The sequence below is a fragment of the Oryctolagus cuniculus genome, chromosome 17, assembly GCF_964237555.1.
Source record: "Oryctolagus cuniculus chromosome 17, mOryCun1.1, whole genome shotgun sequence".
Taxonomy (NCBI): domain Eukaryota; kingdom Metazoa; phylum Chordata; class Mammalia; order Lagomorpha; family Leporidae; genus Oryctolagus; species Oryctolagus cuniculus.
The window spans coordinates 40,421,966-40,449,415 of NC_091448.1; the positions used below are offsets into that span (position 1 = coordinate 40,421,966).

General features: G+C 46.2%; 1 protein-coding gene and 1 long non-coding RNA gene across 4 annotated transcripts in view; both read left to right on the forward strand.

Moving 5' to 3' along the window:
- Positions 1–27,450, forward strand: part of ASIC2 (acid sensing ion channel subunit 2) — a 1,130,491-nt gene that overhangs the window by 407,226 nt on the left and 695,815 nt on the right. The window lies entirely within an intron of this gene.
- LOC103351516 (uncharacterized) lies at positions 13,266–22,063 on the forward strand. Of its 2 annotated transcripts, XR_007911274.2 has the most exons (3): positions 13,269–15,475; positions 16,600–16,798; positions 16,905–22,063. It is a non-coding gene; the product is annotated as an uncharacterized lncRNA (long non-coding RNA). The 2 variants fall into 2 exon arrangements; XR_007911273.2 differs by having other exon boundaries at positions 13,266–15,475; positions 16,600–22,063.

A 27,450-nucleotide genomic window follows, 5' to 3' on the forward strand; every position in this document is an offset into this window, starting at 1 on the left:
AGATTTATCTTCCCTGCCTCCTTGAATCTACTAAAACAGAACTCTAATGCTAAATGAGTAGTAGCTAACATTTATAAATTGGCTACTACCTACAAGTTGCTCTAGTAATACTTTTTAAAATTTTATTTTCATTTTATTTGAAAGGCAGCAGGGAAAGAGAGAGAGAGGGAGGGAGGGAAAGCAGGAAGGAGGGAGGGAGGGAGAGAGAGAGATGGGCGGGGGAGAGAGAGAGAAACAGACACAGAGAGATCCTCCATCCGCTGATTCACTCCTCAAATATCCACAAGAGTTAGGGATGAGCCAAGTCGAAGCTCAGAGCCCAGAACTCTGTCCAGGTCTTCTATGTGGGAAGCAGGGACTCAAGCACTTGAGCCATTACCTGCTGCTTCCCAGGATATGTATCATCAAGAAATCTGATTGGGAGCAAAAGGACTGGGATTTGAATCAGGCACTTAGATATGGGGTTTGAGCAGCCCGCATGGTGTCTTAACTGCGAAACTAAATGTCTGCCCTTGTGCTGAATCTTTATTTCTGGTATCTTATTCTTTTCTCCTGTGTCTTTATTTGCCTTAAATGTATCTTATTTCCCCATGTGATAATTTTATGATCTGAAGCACTAGGGGCTCTTTCTTACTCTTAGTGCTGTCTGCTGACTCTCATTCATGGTGTCGCTTCATGTGATTTTTAGTGGAGCTCATATTTGATGGGCCCTTGTAAGAGTTTTTTGCAACCTGGGCTGATGTTATGTCCATTAACACAGAGTTTAATTTTGTTTCACTGGAAACTCCAAGGATGTTCCAGCCAGAGATTACTTTATATTAATCTCTTGAACAGATGCAATAAATATAAATACCAAATCCAAGTGAGGCCAATGTCAAACTTTTGAAGAAAAAACTAATTTATTTTTACCCCCTCTAGAGTCCAGAAGAGGGGAATCAAAGCTTCTTACCATTTTTCTGAGTAAACAGGAAGATTTATTTCTCTTCTAATCATTTACTGAAGGCCTTAGCTTAGACTGGGATCTTATTTCCAACTGTATGTCTGATGTGAGCTTAAGGACTCATTTTTTAAATTAAAATTATTTGAGAATGAGAGAGAGAATAGCCCTTCCACTGATCCACTACCCAAATGCCCGTAATCTAGGATCTCAAAACTCAATCAGGGTCTGCCATTTGTGTTACAGGACCTCCAAGAACTTGAGCTATCACTTGCTGCCTCCCAGGGTTAGCATTAGCAGAAAGTTAGAATCAGGTATAGAGCCATTACATGAACCCAGGCTCTCTACTATGGGATGCAGGCATTTTAGCTAAAATATTTTTTTTTTAAGATTTTATTTATTTATTTGAGAGGTAGAGTTACACATGGAGAGAAAGGTTTTCCTTCCATTGGTTCACTCCCCAGATGGCCGCAACGGCTGGAGCTGTGCCAGTCCAAAGCCAGGAGGCAGGTGCTTCTTCCCGGTCTCCCATGCAGGTGCAGGGGCCCAAGGACTTGGGCCATCTTCTGCTGCTTTCCCAGGCCATAGCAAAGAGTTGGATTGGAAGTGGAGCAGCCGGGACTAGAACCGGTGCCCATATGGGATGCCAGTGCCGCTGGTGGAGGATTAACCTACTGCACCACAGCACCGGCCCCATCTAGCTAACATCTTAACCACTGTACCAAATGCCTCCCTGAAGGAATCATATTCCATATCCAAGTGGCTTGCTGACAATTCAAGCTACTTAGGTAAACCCATCTTTGTCTCAGGACAACCAAAATAGTAGATATCACTTGAGTGATTGTGCTTCAGTTCTGTTTTGTTTCCTTACTAAGTACAGATATACGTTTTAAAATATGCTGCTTATATTTTATCCAAAAATGTGAAGTCCTCTCCACTAGTAGGATTAAGACTATGTGATCTTCCAATCTGCTCAAATGGAAGTCTTGTGGTAGACGTTGATAGAGACTGCCTGCAATCCTTTCTGTAATGTCATGAATACTATTATTGTCCCTGTTTTATAGAACAGAACACAGAAATCTGGAAACAATAAATGCATGCTAATAAATAGAAAGACTGTGTTCTCAGCTATCTTATGACTAGATGCACATTGTTGACCTCTGTGCCATAAACTCCCTTTTCCAAATACTTTGCATACTTGTTAGTTCATTATGACCTACACAACAACAGGGGTTGGGCAAAACCAGAGCCAGGAGCCTTAAACTCAATCTAGGTATCCCACATGGTTGGCAGCGCCCCAAGTATTTGAACCTCCCAGGGTGCACATTGGCAGGAAGTATTCTATATAGAATATTGCAGGAACAAAGTCTCAGTTAAATACCAATATTATTTCTACTACTATGAATTGATAAGCAATAGGTTGCCCTTTGAAAAATAAATTTAAGAAAGTTGAAGAAGTATTTGGATAAAATCAGATTCTTGTAGAGAAAATAAAACATTTTTATTTTTAATATGTTTTAAAATATTTATTTATTTGAAAAGCAGAGGTGTGGAGAGATACCTTCTATCTATTGGTTTACTCCCCAACGTCCACAACAGCTGGGGCTAGGCTGGAGCCAGGAGCTTAGAACTGCATTCAGGTGTCCCACATGGGTGCAGGGGCCTAATCACTTGGGCCATCTTCTGCTGCTTTCCCAGCACATCAGCAGGGAGCTAGATCAGATGCAGAGCAGTAGACTTGGACAGTCACTCCAATATGGGGTGCAGTGGCTTAACCCACAGTACCATAAAGCCAGCCTCAATAAACAATTTTTAAAAGGCAGCTATTAACCTAAGAAAATCATAATTTTTTGAGAAAAAAGTCACAAAACTATTTGCTTAAATGAACAGTATTTTTTTAGCTATAATAATGTCAGTGCTGGCTTGATTTAACAAGTATAAATAAAATTATATTGGAAGGGTAGGATAAGGGGTGGCTGATGTAAGTTTAATAACTACCCTTACAGCAGGAAGTTCATGGTTCATAGCTAACTCTTTTTTTTTCAAAGATTTTAATTATTTATTTGAGAGGTAGAGTTACAGAGAGAGAGGGATAGACAGAAAGATCTTCCATCCACTGGTTCACTTCCCAAATTGGCTGCCATGGCCAGAACTGGGCTGATCTGAAGCCAGGAGCCAGGAGCTTCTTTCAGGTCTCCCATATGGGAGCAGGAGCCCAAGCACTTGGGCCATCCCCCACTGCTTTCCCAGGCTGTGAGGAGAGAGCTGGATTGGAAGAGGAGCAGGGTCACAAAACAGTGCCCATATAGAATACTAGTGCTGCAGGCAGATGCCTAGCCCACTACACCACAGCACAAGCCCCCATTAATTTATTTTCAAAAAAATGGATGCATGCACTGCTTAAAAAAATTCATTTCAAAAACTCTTGAGGGGCCAGCACTGTGGCGTGGCGGGTGAAACCGCCGCCTGCAGTGCCAACAGCCCATATGGGCACTGGTTCAATTCCTGGCTGCTCCACTTCCAGTCCAACTCTCTGCTATGGCCTGGGAAAGCAGTAGAAGATGGCCCAAGTCCTTGGGACTCTGCACCCACATGGGAGACCCAGATGAAGCTCCCGGCTCCTGGCTTCAGATTGGCACAGCTCCAGCCGTTGTGGCCAATTGGGGAGTGAACCAGCGGATGGAAGACCTTTTTCTGCTTCTCCTTCTCTGTGTAACTCTGACTTTCAAGTAAAATTAATAAATCCTTAAAACAAAAAAAAGTCGTGAAATTAAAGCAAACGTTTGGTATAGTAGTGAAGGCACCACCCGGAGACTTGCGTCCCATATTGGAGTGTCTGGGTTCAAGCCCAGCACCACTCCCAGTTGCAGCTTCCTGCTAATGCATATTCTGGAGGCAGCAAGTGTTGACTCTCCCAACACAGGAAACCTGTGTTTGAGTTCTGTGCTCCTATCTTTGGCCTGACTCAGCCCTGGCTCAGCATTTGGGGAATAAACTAGCAGATGGATGATCTCGCTGTGTCTTTCAAATAAAAATAAATAAATCAATAAAAAAATCAAAAGTTATGAAATAATGTAAAGAAGTTAATATAGTTTTAAGAAGCGTTAGCTCATAATGAGATGAGCTCTCAGGTATTGGCAAGCTGAGCTGTACAGAAGGACCCATATCCTGGGGCTTCCCAAGAGTAGTGTTTTCACTGCACAATCCAGTAGAGGAAAAGTTTTCCTTGTGTCTATTTCAGATATAGTTTACTTACACACACACTCAAAGACCTGTGTCCCTCCTCCCAGTCCTATATACTCCCCCAAAATAATCTGGATCAGAAATTTAGTGGCATTATTTCCAATCTATGCTTCTTTATAATTTTACTGCACACATGCACACACATACGCACATATATCTTTGACATACATTAATTTTCTTTTTGTGTTTTGAAAATCTCCCTTAAGTACCAGCATGGTGTGTGTTACTCTGTTACTTGCTTGACTCCTTCACTGCACTAAAACCTGTCTGCGTTCACAGATGGATCTGCTTCATTCATCTTTATCTATCCTGTGAATACACTAGAATTCATTTTTCCTTCCAGCTTCTCCTGTCTTACAGCCAATGTGCCTGTGACCATCCTTCCACAAGCCTCATGCTAGGCATATCTACAGAGACGCAGGATTTCCTGGGTTATAGCTCCAGCACGTTTCCCATTTTACTAGGTCACTGGGTCAGCATCATTTTCAAACACAATTAAATGATGATTTTGGTCGGTTCCTTCTCCTGGGTGACAGACAGGTGCAGACAGGCCCAGCTGGGGGTCAAGGCCATATCTGAAATACCATCTACAACCGTCACAACAGTGCTCAAGGTTCTGTCATCACAGGCAGCAGTTAGGACCACAATAAAGAGACACATTTATTCATGTTCTCTCTTAACAAGCTGGTACCTGACATTTAAAGGGCTGATGATGTTCTTTTCCTTTTACTCACATAGGGAGAAAGCACGAGTTAGCAAACTGGGCCTAAGATGGAGGGAGAAGGAAACAGGTAGAATTATGGACAAGGAGGGGTCCCCATGGGTAGGTCTTGGGTGCGTACATCCTTCTGTTTGTCAGCCCAGTGCTGATGAAGAATGTGTCGGACATAATACTGGAGTCAGAGTGGGAAGTACCACAGGAAAGGAATCATTCTCTTCTGATGAGGAATGGTAGAAGTGATTTGGGAAGTCTGCTCCATCTTCATTCCTTTCCAGAGGAACACTCCAAGGCCTTGCACCAAAGCAGTGCACTAACCTCCCTCACCTTGCATCCTGGACAACCTTCAGCTTCTTGGACCAGCAAGGGTCACTTGACACAGGGACCGCTAATCCTAGAGCTACTCGATGACCCATGGGTCATGTGTGCATCGAGATTAGAGGCACCAGTCACACTCCTCATAGGGCTTTAAACCAACGGAGGCATCAGTCAACAGTGAGAGCTGGGGCTCAAAGTCACAGAGTCTGGGGCCACCATTTTGTTTGATGGCTGAAATAAGAAACAGAAAACTAGGAGAAGAGAAGCTGAATAGAGGAAGACAGAGGTGACCAGACATGAAGGGAATCCCACTGGCACTGAGAGATGAAGAAAGTAGCATCAGTTCTTGCCTCCTGCAGATATAATTCATAATGCCTACCTGCAGATATAATTCATCCCTTGTCCCCTCTATGGTGGTCCATGACTTTGTCCATTTGCTGAGCAGCCACGAATGGTTCCCTTCTCCTTGCAACTCTGAAGATCCAACCAGAACAGGAGGTGTCAGAGGAGAAACAATTTGAGGCTAGTGTGTCTAGCTTGGATTAGGCAGAGTAGTCCAGTGTAGGGAAATCCACAAATGGAAATAGATGACACAAGAAAGCATTAGCATATGTGGAAACACACAAGAGGTTCAACTGGACAGGAGTGCAGAATTCCTGAAGGGGAGGGTGGGCAGTGCCTTTGTTCCAGGCTGAGGTCTCAGGGCTTTGTTCTGCTGGTAACAGACGATGATGCATTATTGTGGAGGGGTTCAAGGTTCCCACATTTTGTAAAGGTGTAAATAGTAGGAAATTTTCAAACCCCAAAGCCGCCGCATGCCTCTGCTGAAGCATCACAGGACTGTGGGAAGATTCTCCATATCCCTGGGCCGTGAATCCTCCTCTCACTCTCAGCAGTAAGCACAGAGCCATAAAATGCTGTATTGGGAAAGAGTTTTGGAAATGATCTAGCTCAACCCTGAGTTTATGGATAAGAGAGGAAGCGATGGGCTCGCTGCCTCCTAGCAAACAGGTCACAATGCTAGAACCCAAGTTATCTGGCTCCTAGTCCATAGACATTTCCTACCACTGCCCTGCCTCGTAGCACATGCTCTACCAGGCAGATGTCTGTATAGCCCCGTCACCTAGGGAGAACTCACCCTGACTTGTGTCCAGGCTGTCCTGGCTACTTCTGGCCCCTCAAAGCCAGCACGATTCCAAGGGAGTTGTGTTAGGGGGTCCTGCTCTGTTCACCTGTTTTCCTCTGACAGGTCTCTCTTTTTCTCTTTGCTCACCTTAATTAGCATCCTTTTGACTTTCTCAAACTTGTTCTCAGAATTGTCTACTCAGATTCTCCCAGCACCCCTGAGATGAGCCTGACTCACCTGCCTGCATCTAGCCCCTAAAACACACGAACCTCATTCTGGCCCTGCTCTGCCCAGACTTCCAAGGCCAGCTTGCCTGGATGGGGTGACATCAACAGACTTAGAAGCTGATGAGTTAATCAGGATCAGACCCAGGAAAAGATCGGGACAGAAAAGAAATCTAAAGCCAGGAGGATTTTCCTTGAGTTCATCTATAACTATAAGGCACTACCAGGTAAAGACAAAACAGGCTGTGTTTGAAGTAACAAGAACTCCACTCTAGAGCACAGTGTGATGCTGGGATCCTTTTAAAATTTCTGCTATTGTGTGGGCACATCAGTGTGACAGAATAGCTAGTCCAGCAATCAAACCAAATGCACAAAGAGATAAGTATACGAAGACTATAGCATTTCAAATTTTTTATTTTATTTTATTTTATTTTTTTTGACAGGCAGAGTGGACAGTGAGAGAGAGAGACAGAGAGAAAGGTCTTCCTTTGCCGTTGGTTCACCCTCCAATGGCCGCCGCGGCCGGCGCGCTGCGGCCGGCACACTGCGCTGATCCGATGGCAGGAGCCAGGAGCCAGGTGCTTTTCCTGGTCTCCCATGCGGGTGCAGGGCCCAAGCACCTGGGCCATCCTCCACTGCACTCCCTGGCCACAGCAGAGGGCTGGCCTGGAAGAGGGGCAACCGGGACAGAATCCGGCGCCCCGACCGGGACTAGAACCCGGTGTGCTGGCGCCGCTAGGCGGAGGATTAGCCTAGTGAGCCGCGGCGCCGGCCAGCATTTCAAATTAATAGGTAAACAATAGGTTATGTAATAAACATCTCTGAGGCAACTGAGAAACTATTTAGGAAAAGATAACATTGGATTCCTGCCTCCTAATGTACACTGAAATGAATTCCAGAAGAAATAATTCAGTGCAAAGACAAATCCATAATATATCAAAACATGAGATATATGTACATATATATCCTATCTGTGTATATATACATGAGGAAACTTCAAAGAGTTCATGGAAAGCTGAAACTAAAATATGTTTATTTTAGTATAAAAACATTCTGAAATCATTCCCATAATTCTCATTTTCTGTTAATTTTTTTGAAGAACTCTCTTATGCAGGGATTTCAGAATTTTGAAAAACACACATGCATTTATACACACATCCACACAAATGATATTTCAGTGTGAAAGACTTTTTAATGCATGGTAATATCTGGAAGCTGTGGAAAAGAGAGTAATTAGGTCATGTAGAATCCAATTTCTGCATGAAAAAATAAATGAAACCATATTTTCAAATCAGAAAAATATGTTAACTTATATTATAGACAAAGGCTAAGGCACTTTAATATATGAGGGTATCTCAAAATGTCTGTGGAAAGATGGGATTTTATTTGGGTATAAAAAAGTTTGAAATCTATGCATAGTTTTTTAATTATATGCATTTTCTGTGAACTGTTTTTTTAAAAAGATTTATTTATTTGAATGTCAGAATGACAGAGAGAGGGAGAAAAAGATATCTTTCATCTACTGGTTCACTTCTCAAATGGCCACAATGACCAAGACCTGACCAGGCCAAAGCCAGTAGCCAGAAACTCCATCCTAGTCTCCCATAAGGGTGGCAAGAGCCCAAGCAGTTGGGTCATCTCCTGCCACTTTTCCAGGTGCATTATCAGGGAACTGGATCAGAAGTAGAGCAGCTGGGACTTAAAACAGCAATCCAAAATGGGACACCTGTGTTATAAGTGGTGGCTTAATCCACTGAGCCACAATGCCAGTTTCTATGAACTTTCTTGAAGTACCCTCCTTACCATTAAAAAGGAAAAAACCAACAATCCTCAAAGAAATGAGTAAAACATGGGCAGCATTGTGGCATGGCAGGTAAAGCTGCCATCTGCAAGGCAGACATCCCACATGAACACCAGTCCACGTCTCAGCTGCTCCACTTCCTATCCAGCTCCCTACTAATAGCCTGAGAAAAGCAGCTGGAGATGGCCCAAGTACTTGGATCTCTGCTACCCACATAGGAGACTCAGATGAAGCTCCTGGCTCCTGGCTCTGGCCTGGCCTACCCCTGGCTGTTGCAACCATCTAGGGAGTAAACCAGTGGATGGAAGATTCTCATTCTTTCTCTCTCTTTTTCTTTCCCTCTCTCTGTAACTCTGATTTTCAAATAAATAAATAAATCTTTTTAAAAAATCAATAAAGAAATAATAACAGTTCATAGAAAATATAGATGATTCTTAAAAATAAGCAAATATGATTGATCTTACTCATAAGAGAAGTACAATTAAAATAAAAAAGGAATCCTAGGGTGAATGTTTGGCCCAGCAGTTCAGGTGCCTCTTGGGATGCTTGCATCCCATATCAGAGTGCCTAGGCTTGGGTCTCAGCTCAGCTTCGTTTTCTAACTTACTGATGTTAGGTACCCTGGGAGGCAGCAGGTGATAGCTCAAGTACCTGGGTCCCTGCCATCCATGTGGGAGACCCAGATTGAGAACCCAGCTCCTGGCTTTGTCCTGCCCTAGCACCAGCTGTTGCCAGCATTTGGAAAGTGAACCAGCAAACAGAAAACCTGTCTTTTTCTGTGTCTCTCAAGTAGATTAAAATAATTTTTTAAAAAGTTCTTTAAAAAAAGAATCTCATTTTCAACCTATCACATCAACAAGATAAAAGTGTTTGATGCCTGGATGCCTAGGGTGCTAGGAAATCTGGAAGGAACTAAAAGATGTTTATTTTAGTGCAAAAATACTAGACATGGTAGAAAGGTAATTTGGTACCACCCCAAATTAGTCAGGCAGTGTCCACCAACATCACATAAGCACATTGCTGTTCTGTATAGCATCTCCACTGGTAGATTTCAGCTCATGGCTATTCTCACAGAAGTACAACATGACATCTGTATAAATATTTTTGCAGAATTGTTTCTAACAATAGAATTTTGAAAGTAATATGAACATCCATTGATAAACGAGCAATCTTGTCTTGCTTATGTGCTTACAGTGAATTTAGGGAAGAAAAGAAGGAGAGATGCAGTTCTGAATATGCTTATGGTGGACTTTCACTTTGACTACCCCAAATAAACCAGGCCTCCCAAAACTTACTCCCCGATGCAGTCCAGTCTCACAGTGTGAGCACTGAAAGAATGATGCAAGCAGAGGCTTAACAAGAGCTTGCAACTGGGGACTTCCTCTCTGGAAACACTTCTTGTAGCCCAGCCACTATGCTGTGAGGAAGCCCAGACTTCCACATGGAGGAGCCAGACAGACAACAAGAGATGTCAACAGCCCACAACAGTCCTAGCCTAAGGAGCCAGACAGGTCAATGAAAAAGCAGATTCAGACATTGTAGGTTCAGCAGGTGCCCTGGGGAACAGAGATGAGCCAGCCCTGCTGAGCCCTACCCACTTTGCAGAACCGTGAGCTCATAAATGATTGTCATCCGTGTAAGTCATCAAGTGTTTGGGTGCATTTTTATGTAGTGATAGATAAGTGACATGTCATCAGTATGAAAAGGATTCTAGAGTAAGCATTTAGGTTAAAAGAGCAAGGTACAGAATAAACTATATTATTATGTGCCTGTAGAGAAAATAAATGTAACATCTATTCATAGAGTGTGTTAGTTTCCGAGAGCAGCTATAATTAATCATCACAAACTGGATGGCTTAACATAACAGAAAGTTCTTCTCTCATGGTTCTGGAGTTTGAGACTCGGAAATCAAGGTGTTGTCTGGGCAGTACCCTGCTGCAGACTCTAGGAGAGAGTCTTTCCTTGCCTTGTCAGCTTCTGCAAACTGTAGGCATCATTTAGCCTCTGTGGTTTGTGGCCACCTCACTCCAGTCCAGTGGTGTTGCTTTCTTCACTGTGCACCTGGGTCTTTTCCTCTTCTCTCTGTCATGAAGACACTTGTCATTGGATTTAGAGTCCACCAGTGTCATCCAAGATGGTCTGTTATTTCAGGATCTTTAGCTTCATTGTGTCTGCAAAGACATTTTTCCCAAATAAAGTAATACAAGTTGCAGGATTCTGGATGTGACATAATTTTGTGGAGGGCACCATTCAACTTACTATTATTTAAAAGATTTATTTATTTTACTTGAAAGGCAGTGAGAGAGATAGAGAGAATGAGAATGTCCTATCCTCTGGTTCATTCCCCCAAGTAGCTGCAACAGCCAGAACTGAGCCAGGCTGAAGCCAGGAACCAGGAACTTCATTCTGGTCATATATATGGGTGGCAGGGGCCCAAGCACTTGGGCCATCCTCTGCATCTTTCTCAGGCCATTAGCAGGGAAGTGGATAGGAAGTCAAGTAGCCGGGACTGGAACTGAAACTCTGATATGGGATGCCAGCATCACTAGTAGAGGCTTAACCCCACTGCACCACAACACTGGCCCCAACCTACTATTTTTGAAGAAGAAAATACACAAGGAAATTGGTACAGGTTAGTTGCCAGGACTGAAAAAGGAGAGTGGGGATTGAATGGCTAGGGGGCAAAAAAAGGGGGAACTATACTCCTCTTAGTGTGTTTGGGACAGTTTTGATTGTCACAACTACCAGTCCTACTGGGATCTAGTGGATAGAGGCCTGGGCTGCTCTTAAACATCCTCCTGCCACAGTAAGAGACCGAGGAAAAACAATCACAAGCAAGAAAATGGGAAGCTTAAATTTTGCATGTATCTGGTTTTGTCCTTTGCCAGACTCCTTCCCAGGTGCTGCAGAGAAGCCACTTTTCGTTTGTGCCCTTTGATGCGTGCATACAGAGTCAGATCTGTCTTGCTGGTGAGCAAGGGCAAGCAGGTGTTTCGGCTCCACTGCCTTTAAATGATCTCTGTGCAGATGGGACAACTGTGCACATCCAGCATCAAGGATCATAGTGGTCTGAACACTATTAGGTGTTACAGCCTCTCCAACTGCTCCTGTCACTTACCTGCTTTCTGCAGAGATGACTGGGAGAGTATAACCCTCTCAAAGGGGCTTCCAGAACCTTGGTCTCTCCACCTAAGAACTGGGAATATGGCTCCATAGCAGTTCAGGGTGGGGCTGATTTGTTTATCAGAATGGTGTGCATATGGTAATGCTGTGTATAGCCATGCTCAGATTTGCATAGAACAGCCTCTGATGGGGTGAGATGAGGACCAAAGGAAGGGAGATATCCATGCAGAGCCATCCAGTCCCCAGCAGAGTAAGCATGCGAGTAACTGTACAGCACAGCACAGCACACCTGTTGCTCCCACTGCAGGTCCTGTGGTATTTCCAGGCCGTGGCCCCATTGCCAGCCAGTTCTGTGCATTAAATTCAGTGCACCACCAGACAGGGATGCCCACTTTCACCACTGCTATTCAATATAGTCCTAGAAGTGTTAGCCAGGGCCATCAGGCAAGAAAAAGAAATTAAAGGGATACAAATGGGAAAGGAGGAAGTTAAACTATCCCTATTTGCAGATGACATGATACTATATATAAGGGACCCGATAAACTCCTATAAGAGACTATTGGAACTCATAGAAGAGTTTGGTAAAGTAGCAGGATATAAAATCAACGCTCAGAAATCAACAGCCTTTGTATACACAGATAATGCCAGGGCCGAGGAAGAACGTCTAAGATCAATCCCATTCACGATAGCCACAAAAACAATAAAGTACCTTGGAATAAATTTAACCAAGGATGTCAAAGACCTCTATGATGAAAATTACAAAACACTAAAGAAAGAAATAGAAGACAACACAAAAAAATGGAAAAACCTGCCATGCTCATGGATTGGAAGAATCAATATTATCAAAATGTCCCTTCTCCCAAAAGCAATTTACAAGTTCAATGCAATACCAATCAAAATACCAAAGTCATTCTTCAAAGACCTAGAAAAAACTATGCTGAAATTCATATGGAGAAACAGGAGACCGAGAATAGCTAAAGCAATCCTTTACAATAAAAACAAGGCCGGAGGCATCACAATTCCAGACTTCAAGACATACTGGAGGGCAGTTATAATCAAAACAGCCTGGTACTGGTACAAAAACAGATGGATAGACCAATGGAACAGAATAGAAACACCAGAGATCAATCCAAACATCTATAACCAACTCATATTCCACAAAGGACCTAAAACCAACCCCTGGAACAAGGACAGCCTCTTCAACAAATGGTGCTGGGAAAACTGGATGTCCACATGTCGAAGTATGAAGTAAGACCCCTACCTTGCACCTTATACAAAAATACACTCAACATGGATCAAAGAACTAGAGATGTGCCACGACACCATGAAACTAATTGAGAGCATAGGGGAAACCCTTCAAGATATTGGAACAGGCGAAGAATTCCTGGAGAAGACCCCAGAGGCACGAGTAATCAAAGATAAAATAAACAAATGGGATTACCTCAAATCGAAGAGTTTTGTTTTTTTTTTTTTTTTTTTTTTTTTTTTTTTTTTTTTTTTAACAGGCAGAGTGGACAGTGAGAGAGACAGAGAGAAAGGTCTTCCTTTGCTGTTGGTTCACCCTCCAATGGCCACTGCAGCCGGCGTGCTGCGACCGGCGCACCACGCTGATCTGATGGCAGGAGCCAGGTACTTATCCTGGTCTCCCATGGGGTGCAGGGCCCAAGGACATGGGCCATCCTCCACTGCACTCCCTGGCCACGGCAGAGAGCTGGCCTGGAAGAGGGGCAACCAGGACAGAATCCGGCTCCCCAACCGGGACTAGAACCTGGTGTGCCGGCGCCGCAAGGCTGAGGATTAGCCTAGTGAGCTGTGGTGCCGGCCAAAAGAGTTTCTTTACAGCAAAGGAAACAGTCAGCAAAGTGAAGAGGCAACCAACAGAATGGGAGACATTATTCGCAACTACACAACAGATAAAGGATTAACAACTAGAATCTATAAAATGATCAAAAAACACCACAGAATCAAAACAAACAACCCAATAAAAAATGGGCCAAGGACCTTAACAGACATTTTTCAAAAGAGGAAATCCAAATGGCCAACAGACACATGAAAAAATGCTCAGGATTCCTAGCCATCAGGAAAATGCAGATCAAAACCACAATGAGGTTTCACCTCACTCTGGTTAGATTGGCTTACATACAGAAATCAACCAACAACAGATGCTGGCGAGGATGTGGGGAAAAAGGGACACTAATCCACTGTTGGGGGAATGCAAACTGGTAAAGCCACTATGGAAGACAGTTTGGAGAGTCCTCAGAAATCTGAATATAGCACTACCACAGGACCTAGCCATCCCACTCCTTGGAATTTACCCAAATGGAATTAAAGGGGAGAAAAAAAGAGCCATTTGCAGCTCAATATTTGTTGCAGCTCAATTCACAATAGCTAAGACATGGAATCAACCTAAATGTCCATCAACGGATGACTGGATAAAGAAACTATGGGATATGTACTCTATGGAACACTATACGGCAGTAAAAAGCAATGAAATCCGGGCATTTACAACAAAATGGAGGAATCTGGAACACATCATGCTGAGTGAATTAAGCCAGTCCCAAAGGGACAAATATCATATGTTCTCCCTGATCAATGGCAACTAAACGAGCATCTAAAATGATACCCATTGAAGTGAAATGGACACTATAGAGACAATGACATGATCAGCCCTTGTCTAGACTGTTGAGGAACAACTTATTATTTTATTCCTTTTAGTATTTTAGTTGTTATTGCTGTTGTTACTCTGTTTGTTCTACATAAGACTCTGTAATCAATGCACAATCATTCTTAGGCATTTAAAATTAACAGAAAAGTGGCCGGTGCCGCGGCTCATTAGGCTAATCCTCTGCCTTGCGGCGCCGGCACACCGGGTTCTAGTCCCGGTCAGGGCGCCGGATTCTGTCCTGGTTGCCCCTCTTCCAGGCCAGCTCTCTGCTGTGGCCAGGGAGTGCAGTGGAGGATGGCCCAGGTACTTGGGCTCTGCACCCCATGGGAGATCAGGATAAGTACCTGGCTCCTGCCATAGGATCAGCGTGGTGCGCCGGCCGCAGCGCGCCGGCTGCAGTGGCCATTGGAGGGTGAACCAACAGCAAAGGAAGACCTTTCTCTCTGTCTCTCTCTCTCACTGTCTACTCTGCCTGTCCAAAAAAAAAAAAAAAAAAAATTAACAGAAAAGTGATCTCTGTTAAACATAGGAGTGGGAATAAGGGAGGGAGGAGATAGATAGGTTGGCACATGCTCACTTGGACTTACCTCCTAGAAATGTGCCAGGGGATTTCAACTCAATCTTACCAAGGAGGCAGGTACCAATGCCAGCGCACTTGGCCAGCGCACTTGGTAAAGTGATAAGTATAAATACACAACAGATCCAAAAGATAGGGTAAGTGTCGAAGAGATTTCACAAATAAGACCAGTGTAAGCAAATAATGAAGGATAGAATTAAAAGGGAGAGAATGATCCTGCGGGGGAAACAGAACACACAGCAGACTCATAGAATGGCAGCACTCCTGCCTCAGAATCAACCCTTGGGACATTCAGATCTGGCTAAAAGGTCCATGAAAGTCTCACAGGCATGGAAAGCCATGACAGGGTGGCAAAAAACAATCTAAATGAAAAATCCTGGTGAACAAGACCCCAGCAGAAGGAACAGGCCATCAAGGAGAGAGGCGCCTTTCTCTGAAGGGAGGAAGGAACCTCCACTGTGATATGGCCTTGACTAAACAAGTTCAGAGTCGGTGAACTCAAGGGGCTTCCATAACCTAGACAGCTCATAGCAAGAGTCTTGGGTGATTGCTGACGTCATAAATAATGGGAGTCACTGGGTACATGCTCCCCACGTAGGATCTCTGTCCTTAATGTGTTTTACTATGAAACTTAAAAACAACACTACTAGTTGAACAATACCCTATACCTTGTGTGGTTGTGTGAGTACAGCCTGTTGAAATCCTTGCTTAGTATATACTAAGTTGATCTTCAGTATATGAAGGTAATTGAAAATGAAACTCGATGAAGGGCGGGATGGGAGAGGGAGTGGGAGAGGGGAGGGCCATGGGAGGGAGGGAGGTTGGGGGGGAAGCCACAACAATACAAAAGTTGCACTTTGTAAATTCACATTTATTAAATAAAAAACTATATAACAAACAAAAAAAAGGAAAAAAAAAGAACTTAATACTTTACCCTTTTAGTATTTTTTATGTTCTACTTAAAACTATTGGTTGAACTCTGTAATTAATACACAATTACTCTTAGGTGTTTAATTAATGCTATAACTAGTACTCAAATAGTATTTTACACTTTGTGTTTCTGTGTGGGTGCAAACTGTTGAAATCTTTACTTAATATATGCTAAATTGATCTTCTGTATACAAAGATAATTGAAAATTAATCTTGATGTGCATGGAAGGGGAGAGGGAGTGGGAGAGGGGAGTGTTGTGGGTGGGAGGGAAGTTATGGGGGGGGGTAGCTATTGTAATCCATAAGCTGTACTTTGGAAATTTATGTTCATTAAATAAAATAAAAAAAAAGAAAAAAATAAATTCAGTGCACCACAGGTGAATGGGTGTGGAGTGTAATTAGAATAAAGTTCATTCCATCCAAAATTGCTTTTAAGCAAACCATCCGCGAACCTCCATATTTTAATACCATCTGTAGTAAAAACTGACTTGCAACACACCATTGGATCCCAAAGCACCACTGGGCCAGGACAGGGCGTGAGAGCAGCTGCTGTTTCCCAGAATGTTTCATTTAAATGCACACAGAGACACAAAACCAAAACCAACAATAAGACTTTAGTGCCAAAACACACCTCAGTTGGACAAGTGGAAGCCATTTGAATTCACAGGCCCGTGGGCTGCCTTCGCTTTCAGGGTTGGGAACACCCTGCCCGTGGGCTGTAGACAGCCCGTGAAACCATCTGGTCTGGCCTTGCCAGGGAAACCATAGGTGGAACTCTAAATCCAATAAATCTGTAGAGGCTAATTTTTAGGTTGATGCTTTTGTATGGCCCGTTAGTGATGTTGTAAATATCCAAACAGCCCTGGGCAGGAAATAGCTTCCCTACCCCTGCAAGTGATTTGCAGAATTTTCCAGTTAACCCTCCTGTCTCCACCAGCGCACACACAGCCTCTTCTTCCCACACCTGGAAGGGACAGTGGAGGCAACAAATTGAACCCAAATCAAAAGGAAGCGATCTTGATGCAGCACTGAGAACGCCAGGATGATTAATCTCCTCTGGGCCATCTCGAGTGGAGTGTAATGGTTTTGGTCCCCAAACACTAGCGCCTCTCTTTCCTGAAGCGGCAAAATTACAGGTAATTGCTTTTGGGAAGAGCCAAATAGCGGATGGCTTCTGCTCTGACCAGATTTATTTTAATCCTCAATAAACAGAGTAATAGCATCCTTTCCTCTACTCTCCAGGTCATTAGGGAGGCTTGGGCTGTGACCGTCCCTGGACGCAGGACCTGCAACCAAATGCAGCAAGCTGCACCACAGATGATCACCCCATCTTATTGTCAGGTTGCAGAAGAGATGGCCCATAAACAATCTGGAGTCTTCTCCTGGCAGCCGTTGCCCAGAGCCACATGGAAGGAAAGGGCACAGTGGAAAGAGAGCTGAGGGCTTGGGCCGAGAGGTGAGGGGTGGGGTTTCTGGCAGAGCCCCTCCCTTCTCCCATTCTACAACCCTAGGGGCTGCCCCCACGGGGCATGGATGGAGAGTGCCCCCTTCCCAGGTGGTGAGGCAGAGAGGCAGGTCTGGGGGGCTGGAGGAATCTTCCAGAATACATGAGAAGAGTCATCCTGGGCACACCCCATGGTGGCTTCCCCACTCTGACCTTTTCTCCTCTTGCCTCCCTCTCCAGGGGAACCCAGCTCCCCTATGTACCTCTCCTGCAGACTCCAACTCCCCAGCCCTCTGCTAGGGCTGACCCACCCTTACTTGTGGACTGTGAACCTAGGGAGGTGAAGAAACTGCTCACACCAGGCGCCTACTGTATGCCTGGCACAATATTAGGTGTTTTAAATGTTTCCCCACTCTGTTTTCTTTGAAGAAGTCACTCCCCTTGGCCTTGTTTTGAGGCCCAGAGGGGCTAAGCATCTTAGCCAGAAACACATAGCATAGTGCACAGTAGAACCAAAATGTAACCCTGAGTGTGTGTAACTCCAAAGCTTGGGAGGGTTCCCTCTAGCAGTCACAGCCTCTTTGGCACTGCGTCTAGGTGTCTTGCCCTCAACCCCACCCTCCAACCAATTGCTGACCTGGGAATCTGGCTGCCCAGGCCTCAGTCTCAGCTCCGCTTCCAGAAGTCAGGAGGGAAATTCAGAGACAAGTTCCTTTCTCTCATACACACTTTGGAGAGGGGGCAGCACAAAGCTGATCCCAGGCATTGGCTGGGAGGTAGTCCCGGCATCTAAGAGTAGCCAGGCTTTCTGAGCTAGGGCCAGAGCTGGATTCCTCCTACAACTGAAGCCAAGGCTGCTGCAGAGAACACAGAGTTCCTGTCCTCTCCTGAGGGGCACTGAGGTTGATGAGGTTGCTTGCTGGTCTCAGACACACACACACACACACACACACAAATTGAAGCTCTGAACTATGATCTGAGGCAAAGCTTGGCCCATCAGATACTTTGTGCAGAACTGAATATTGAACAGCAGACCATAGATGGATGGGAGTTCCATTCCATCCCAGCAGGGGGAGTGCTTGCACCCCAACATCTCAGAGTACCCCTGGCTTTCTCCCTCTGAGCCCTAGGTTCTCCATCTGAAGAACCCCAGCACCTGAAGCTACTACAATATGTTGTGATATTTTTTTCAAAACAACATATTCATTTAACTACCTGTCTTGGTATCATGTACCTTAATTCCCCTGCCTGTTCAGGTTGCCCTACTCCTCCAGCCCCAGGCAGGGCCATAGTGCTTTTTTCTGCTGCAGTGCTAAGACATCAGAAGCTCACTTGTGCAGCCCAGCCCAGCCCAGCCCATTGCCCTGGTGGAGCAGAACATGCCAACCTTTCCTCCTGTGGCAGGAGCCAGATGAACAATGCAGTCCTGCAGGAGCGTGGCTCTGACCCAGCCCCTCGCAAAAGCTGACTTACAGAACAAGGAGAGGAAGCCTCCGCTGTGATGTGCCAACTGCCATGATGGAGGGCAGCAGCCACTCGGTGGCAAACAAGCATTTCAGCATAACCTCCTAATGGCCTGGTCCTTTTCCAGCTCAGGCAGGGTGGAGATGTGGGCCTACCAGATACTGTGGTCCTTTTACACCTATTGAGAATCTTGTTTGAGCACTGCTCGAGGCCTCAGTCAACACACCTAACAAATGGGGTGACAACATGGGTGAACCTTACCTGCCATGTGGAAGCCTGAACACACTTGCCAAGGAGCAAGTGTCCATGTCTGCTGGCCTCCTCCCACCCAGAAGGCTAACAGGTCTGTCAGGCTGCTTAGCCCTTTTTCATGTTTTCTGGTCCAGGGTTTGCATTTCACAGCTGGTTAGCCCTTGATCAGAAACATGATCCTCAGTCATCCCTTATCAAGGAGGAGCTGTCAGGTATTTTAGAGCTTAGGTAGGAGTGCACAGGATTAGAGGGAGTCACTGGAGCCTGCAATGGGGCAGGTAAGAGTCCCCAGAGAAGCTGAGAGTGACATCCTGTCTGGTGAGGACCATGCACAGCCAGTGATGGTGGATAGAGGGTTGGAAGGTGGAGAGTAGAAGCCATTTCTGAGCTGGCGCCGCAGCTCACTAGGCTAATCCTCCACCTTGTGGTGCCAGCACACCAGGTTCTAGTCCCGGTCGGGGCGCCGGATTCTGTCCCGGTTGCCCCTCTTCCAGGCCAGCTCTCTGCTGTGGCCCAGGAGTGCAGTGGAGGGTGGCCCAAGTGCTTGGGCCCTGCACCCCATGGGAGACCAGGATAAGTACCTGGCTCCTGCCATCGGATCAGCGCGGTACGCCGGCCGCAGCAGCCATTGGAGGGTGAACCAACAGCAAAGGAAGACCTTTCTCTCTGTCTCTCTCTCACTGTCCACTCTGCCTGCAAAAATAAATAAATAAATAAATAAATAAATAAATAAATAAATAAATAAAAAACATTGCCTTTAAAAAAAAAGAAGCCATTTCTCTTCACTTGTGGTGTTAGGGGGGTCGTGGCAGATCAAGAGCTCTCTTGGGACCAAGCCAAGAGTGAAGGTTTGGGTTCCACCAACGTGGAAAGGGTGAGAGCCATGCTCTGCTTCTGGGGGAACTGTGGAAGGAAGGAGGGCAGCCTTCAGATGTGTATGTGCCGTGTCTCACCCCTTGGAGAGACACCAGAGCCACCAGGAGGAGGCAGGGCATAAGGGTGAGACCAAGGCCTTGCTGTAAGATCTGCTGGATCCAATGGCTTGCCTTGGTGCTGGGGTGAAGACTTGGGGGCAGACAGTCAGGTGGGCTGCAATGTCAGTTTCCACATGTCTGCCTTGTGCCTGGACTGCCACATACTCTCTAGCTTCACAGCAAGACCTACTGTTGTGTATTTTTCCAGCTTGATGCAGAAAACAATGGTGTTCTCGACTTGAACCATTATGTTCTTCCTCTGCAAACCAATAATGGATACCTATTCAACAATTACAAAAAAAATTGATGTGAATATAATTTCCTCAATTTGGAGATTTTTTTCTTCCTTAACTCATTGAGATATCTGCTACCTCCTGTCAAACCTAGAATTTAGCAAACATAATGATCATTTTGCCAGGCAATTATGCATGATGTTCATATCAATATTTCATGGTGATCTGCAAGGAGGAACTGGAACCTTGGCTGCTCTGCTAGTGATGGTGTGTGTAATGAGGTCCCATAAAGAGACATTCCCAGAGAGGTAGAACCAAGGAGCAGAGTGGGCTCCTGGAACCCATGGCAGACACTACCTCAGCAGTTTTTCTGACTTCCCTGCATTTTTGGGAGATTTAAGTCAATATTTTGCTTTTGAAGACCTCAAGCTGGGTAATTTGTAGACTAGGTACTAGCCTAGAGCCTTTTAATGCACATCCTTAGAAGTCAAAAGTAGAAAGAATATAGAGAATTATTAGCAGAACTATCCTAAAAACAACTAGCTAGATTCATGGAGATAACTAAAAGCAAAATCCACAGGTGAATGTCTGAATATTCAAATGTTTTTGCAAAAGCTAACTGCTATGGGTAGAATTACATCCCTCTCCAAAATGCACATGAAGTCCTGTGCCCCAGCACTTTGGAACTGTCGCTCCCCCTCTTCGTGGAGGAACGACACAGGACCCTGCGCTGTTTTTTCGTCTGCTCGGCCCTCCCCGGGTTTGCTGCTGGTTCTTCCCGGGTTGGCTACTATCCCTTCCACCTCCGTGGAAGGGCAGTTCCCCCTGGCCACATTCCCCACTTCCGCAGGGGAGCGGCACACCGCCGGCCGGTTCTCTCGGGGGCTGCACGGGTGTTCCTTCAGCTAGATGTTCCCCATAGATGTTCCTGGTGCATGCCGTCTCTCTCCTCCTTTACAGTCCTCCTCCGCCAATCCCAACTCGGCTGAGTACGCTGCTCTCCAATCAAGAGCAAGTCCTACAGTTAATTGGTTGAACTGGAGGCAGCTGTGCGGAAGCTGTTTACTTCTCTCCCAGCGCCATATTGTGGGAGAGCAGATGCATAGAATAAGTCCTAATTCGAGTAACTTAGTCCAGTCCGGATTGCTCCCCACAGATCCCCCTTTCTTTTTATTTTTTAGCGTTGATACGCGCCTGTCTTCGGTGTCCCGCGGAACACACTCTGCTCTACTTGCTAGAGTTGCCACAGGCTCTTACAAGTCCTATCAATCAGGAAAACCGAATCCGGGTCCTCTCTTCGCCATTGTGAGGAGGTTTTTAGGCGCTGATGCATGCCTGTGTTCGGTGCCCTGCAGCGCATGCTCTGCTCTGCCCGCAGGGGCTTACAAAACCTATCAGGCAAACCGAATCCAAGCCTTCTCATTGCCTTATTGTGGGGGAGACTTATTAGTGTTGGTTCGTGCCTATCTTCGGTGACCTGCAGCTCATACTCTGGTCGAGCTTTGCTGGCGCTTACCGCCTTAAATCAGGCAGACCGAATCCAAGCCTTCTAATTGGCATGTTGAGGGGAGGCCTTATTTTTCTCTATTTCTCTATCTCCGGGCATTCCTACCTCTCCCATTTCACTTCTATCTTCCAGCATTCCCATTTCTCTTTTACTTCACTTCCAAACTTCTGTTTCTCTTATCCCTGCGGCTTTCCGGCACCTCGCCCCGCCGGCGGGTTCCCGGCTCTGCGCCGCTTCAGCCCGCGCGCCTCTCTGCGCGGCTTCCCGGCTTTGCGCGGTCCGCGGTCTCCACGCTTAACCCTTTCGCGTCTGAACCACGGCCTACGCCAGCATTCCCTATCTATTCACGCCCCGTGCTCTCTCTGCACGCGGCGGCTTCCGCGAGTAACACAGCGTAGCTTGCGTCTCCGCCACTAGGATTCAATCTAAGTTCCCCGGGCTAGCCTGGCGAATTCAACCCAGCGTACGTCTCCGCCCCACGATCTGGCTTCCCGTCCTTTGCTCCCCGGGCTAATCAGACGGATCCCAATCTGGCTTACGTCTCAGCTTCTGGTTTTAACTTTTCGCCCCCTATTCCCGGGCTAACTTGAGAATCCCAAAGTGGCTTTCGTTTCCGCCTTGGCCTGCCCCCCGCGGCTTCAATTTCCCTAACATTTTTCTCTACCCGGTATGTTTCCCCAAGCTTTCCTCCAACGATATTCCTCCCTCATTTCTCCTGGCCTCTCCCCACAGTCCGCGTCCGAGTCTGTTTGTTCTAGCTTTCACTTTCGCTTTCGACCTTAGAGATTCCTCCCAGCTTCCCCCCGTAGTCCGTATCCGAGTCTATGCCTAGGCTTTCAATAGCTTCTTCCGGCACCTTTTTCGTCCGGCTTTTCCCTAGGCTGTTTGCTAGTCTCTCTCTCCGATATTTTCCCTAGTTCTTCCCGTTTCTTCCCTCCTAAGTTTGCTATCCATCCTAGGTTTCCTATCCAAGCTAGGTTTCCTATCCGAGTCACGGCACCATTATGTCGCTCCCCCTCTTCGTGGAGGAGCAACACTGAACCCTGCGCTGTTCTTTCGTCTGCTCGGCCCTCCCCGGGTTTGCTGCTGGTTCTTCCCGGGTTGGCTACTATCCCTTCCACCTCCGTGGAAGGGCAGTTCCCCCTGGCCACATTCCCCACTTCCGCAGGGGAGCGGCACACCGCCGGCCGGTTCTCTCGGGGGCTGCACGGGTGTTCCTTCAGCTAGATGTTCCCCATAGATGTTCCTGGTGCATGCCGTCTCTCTCCTCCTTTACAGTCCTCCTCCGCCAATCCCAACTCGGCTGAGTACGCTGCTCTCCAATCAAGAGCAAGTCCTACAGTTAATTGGTTGAACTGGAGGCAGCTGTGCGGAAGCTGTTTACTTCTCTCCCAGCGCCATATTGTGGGAGAGCAGATGCATAGAATAAGTCCTAATTCGAGTAACTTAGTCCAGTCCGGATTGCTCCCCACAGGAACATGCCCTTATTTGGAAATGGAGTCATTGCAGATATCATCAGTGAAGATGAGGCCCCACAGGAGTAGGGTGGCCCCTAATGCAACATGACTATGTCCTTGCGGAAAGGGGAAATCTGGACACAGGTGCACACACAAGGAGAACACCCTATGAACAAGTGGAGCTGTGCTGCTACCAGCCAAGGAAGCACCAGAGTCTAGCAACAGACACATCCCTGAGACCTGCAGGGGGAGCAGGGCTTGTGGGCACTTTCATCTCAGACTTCCGAGCTGGGAGACAGTGCACTCCTGTTGCTTAAGCCCCTCTGTGGGACTTGTTCCTGCAGCTTAGCAAACTTATACATGGCTGTCATCCCTAGCAGGGTCTGGGGGCCATGGCAGCGTTGCAGAGCTTCAGTGTACCTTTGGGGTCCATTCCCTGTTGAAATGAGGGCTCCATCACAGTAGTGCTGGAGAGGACCATTCTCCTATCAGCTGAGAACACCCTAGACAGATGAGAGAGTCTGCAAGTGAGCTGTGATTGGAAGTCTTCAGGGTATTTCTTACTTTATTTTTGTAATATCCCAAGCAAGGCATACTTAGCACCTAATTCCATTTCTTGATTAAACATTAAAGGTTTGCACTGGCTCAGCAGAACATGGAGTTATCTGCTAACTTGCAATCATGCTAAATTCATAAATCTAATTTGGCTCTGGCATGAAGCCAGAAGCAAATGCAAGACATTAACATTTTTGAACTATCAGGACAGAAAAATGAAAATTATTCTGATGTTATTGTTGTTTTAATTGATTGATTTGATATGAATTCTAGAGGACATAGGCAGACTCCTGAATGTGGGGAGAATAGAAAATGGGAAAATGAAGCTCACTGCCTTTTAGCTGCTCTGTTATAAAAATTCAGTCATGAAAGACATCACCGAAGTCCTCCTGTGTCAAGCTGGCTTCTGACTTACGAAACAAGGAGTCCTAAAGGGATCACCTTGTACAAGCTTCACCTTTTACAGACGAGAAGGTGAAGGTCAGCAAGTTAATGCAGATCAAAAATGAATCTTGATGTGAATGGAAGGGGAGAGGGAGTGGGAAAGGGGAGGGTTGTGGGTGGGAGGGACGGTATGGGGGGGAAGCCATAGTAATCCATTATTCGTACTTTGGAAACGTATATTCATTAAATAAAAGTTAAAAAAAAAAAAAGCCTAGGGTGATTACTGATGCCATAAACAAGAGTGTCAATTTGTTAAGTCAACAACAGGAGTCACTGTGCACTTACTCCTCATGTAGGATCTCTGTCCTTAGTGTGCTGTACATTGTGATTTAATGCTATAACTAGTACTCAAACAGTATTTTTCACTTTATGTTTCTGTGTGGGAGCAAACTGTTGAAATCTTTACTTAATGTATGCTAAACTGATCTTCTGTATATAAAGAGAATCGAAAATGAATCTTGATGTGAATGGAAGGGGAGAGGGAGTGGGAAAGGGGAGGGTTGGGGGTGGGAGGGACCTTATGGGGGGGAAGCCATTGTAATACATAAGCTGTACTTTAGAAATTTATATTCATTAAATAAAAGTTAAAAATAAAAAAAAAGAAATAAAAAAAAAAAAAAGAAAAAAAAATCATTTGCTGAGGCTCCACTGTGTTCCAGCACCAGGGATATCAGCATGGGTCCTGTCCCCTGTCTTCAAGGATCATATGACAGAGGGCAGAGCGTCAGCAGTTCCCGCCACTGTGATAGAAGCAGTAATGAGCAGCTCATGGGACAGCAGAACAGCACCAAGCAGGGAGGTGTTCAAGGGTGATTTCTGGAGGGGGGACACAGGGCAATTGAACCGGCAGAATAACCAGAGCCAACCAGGTGAAGCAGGAGGAAGGCTGAGCACTTTTGGAAGCAGGGACGAGTCACAGCCCAAAGCAGAGAGACAGAGCAGTGCTCCAGGCCTGCAGGGCTTCAGTCATGATCCAGGGATCTCAGTCATCACTGGAAAATGATGGAATCTTTGAGGTGCTTTGGGAAGAATCATACAGAATTCATTTCAGGCCTCATGGGGCATGATGGGGTCACCCTCCACAGGTGGTTCCCAGACTACAGGTGCTGGTGGCTGGCAGCAGAGCCCACGCCTTCCAGGGTACATTTAGAAATGCCTGGAGAAATTGTCAGGGTTGCCACAACTTGGGGGAATGCTACTGGTATCCAGGCAGTAGAGTTCAGTGATGCTGTTAAACACCCAGCAGTGCTCAGGACAACTCCCCACAACAGAGGTTGTTGCAGACGTAAAGGGACACAGACTGAGACTGAAAAACTCTGTCCCTACCTCGTTATTAGTAAGAGGAACGGAGTGACCACCAGCCAGCAGGATGCTACCCTGGCCTAGCCAGCTGTCCCCAAGGTACACATGACAATAGGCAAGAGGGACAGACACAAGGCAACACATGGGCTCTACCAGGAAGGAGGAAGGTAGGGCTTGGAAGTAGGGTTGGCACTCACCAGGGGTCCTCACCATGGACAGGGACAGCAGACCACTGAGTCTCACCCAAGAAAGCCTCCTTCCCATTGATCTCCTGGGAGGAGTGGGCAGGCCAGCATGGTGCAAAACAGCTGCCTTATTCCTGGGAGACAGAGGGCAGGGACCAAGCCAATTTTGTGGGCCCTGAAGCACACAATTTGGGAAGCCTTTTTAAAAAAGTACAAAATTAGAAACAGCAGTATATCTAGAAGAACACATCTAAGCAAATTGCACATTTACAATACACTAACAAGCACCACAGATGGAAGGGGCTGGGCTAACGCAGGGCCCAGAGCACAGGCCTCATTGGCTGGCTGTGCAGGCAGCATGGCTGAGGGTGAATGAGGCCTGTGGGGAAGTGATGAGACTCCGGCTTGGATCCCAGCAGGAGATACAGTCACCGCAGAGATCCTGCCCAGGCAGCATTGCCCTCATTCCTCATCCAGAGGAGAGCAGAGTTCCCTGTAAACTTCCTCCAGTGGAGGCACACGGGAACCCCCTCAGCCCCAGTCTCTTTAGTGCAGGCAGCTGGAGGAGCAGTGAGAACTGCAGCCACTGCTGAGGGACCTGCCAGCCAGGCTCTGCTGGCCCCACTATGAGGGGCATCAGGAAAGTCACCTCCAACCACTTGAGAGAGAGCTACAGCAGGGGGAAGGGGCTCCTGATCTTGAAGACTTGGCTGGAGACAGGGGTGCATGGGCAGCTTCCTCCCCTTTTCTGGCTATCACAGGAGGTGCCCCTCTGAGCACCACCTACCCCAAAACTCAGTAGCCCCCAATAACATGTCCTGACCTCTGTTTCTGTAGCTGAGAAGTGGGGGCACAAGTAGTAATACAGACATCATGAAGTTATTACAGCAGTTAACCTCCTCTAGGCTCCTTTCTACAGCCTACGAGGTCCCTTGTGCTTCTTCCTTTGGGCTCTTGCTTTGTCTCTGTGTGTCACTCCACTCCTTCAGGTGGACTTCTTCCTGTTCCTCAAGGGCACTGTATCCTGCCCTACCTCAGGGCCTGTGCACTTGCTGTTCCTGCAGACGGGGAGGCTGTTTGCTCTGCCTTTCACCAGGCTTGTTCTTTCTTGGCTTCAGGACTCATCTTGTAGAATCTTTCAGGAACCCCTCCTGGGTCTCTGGGTCTTGTCGGTTCCCACACCTGGTCTCCCCTCCTCGTTGCTTTTTATCCTACTATCTCCCTTCCTGGTTCCACATTTTTTTCTCTGTCACTGTCATTAGTCTCTCCAGCTAGAAAGTCATCTCTATTGAGTGCAGGGCTGTGACTCCACTCACAGCTGCATGCAGGGATCCCAGAGCCTGGTCCAAGGTAGACCCTCAAGGAATCTGCTGGATGAATGAATGCATTAATTTATAAATAAAAGAATGAGACAATGCAAGCCAAAGTCCTTGTGATACCAATAAATTGTAATTTCCCTTCTTCCTTTACTCTTAAAAATAGACTTGCATCTTTGGTTTGAGGGGAACCTGGGCAGGGGCTGGCAGATATGTGCTAGTGTGAGATCTCAAACCTCTGTGTGAGGACAGTTTCTAGTCCTCCCACGTGTAGGAGATATTCCCAGCTCAGGTGTGTTGTTTGTTTCTATACTCCCTTGTCAAGATATTTCTGGAAAGACTGATTGCAGACCTGCTATTCAACAGAGGAACATAGGTCTGACCCTTGAACATGCATTCTTGTTGAAACATGAGCACCCTAATCCCAGAGCCACCTTGGAGGTAGAGAGAACTCATGGCCCCTTTACACCTGCAAGACTCTGAGCTCATTAGTGAACCTCTGAAGCCCTCGCTTTCCCCATCCCTTAATGCAGATGTTCTCATTTGCCCTAATCATCTCTCAAAGATGGTATTGAGTCACAATGAAGGGTTTATAAAGCTAGGAACAACCCCTGGCTTCCCACTGTCCCACACGCTCCTCAGACGCACCCAGCCC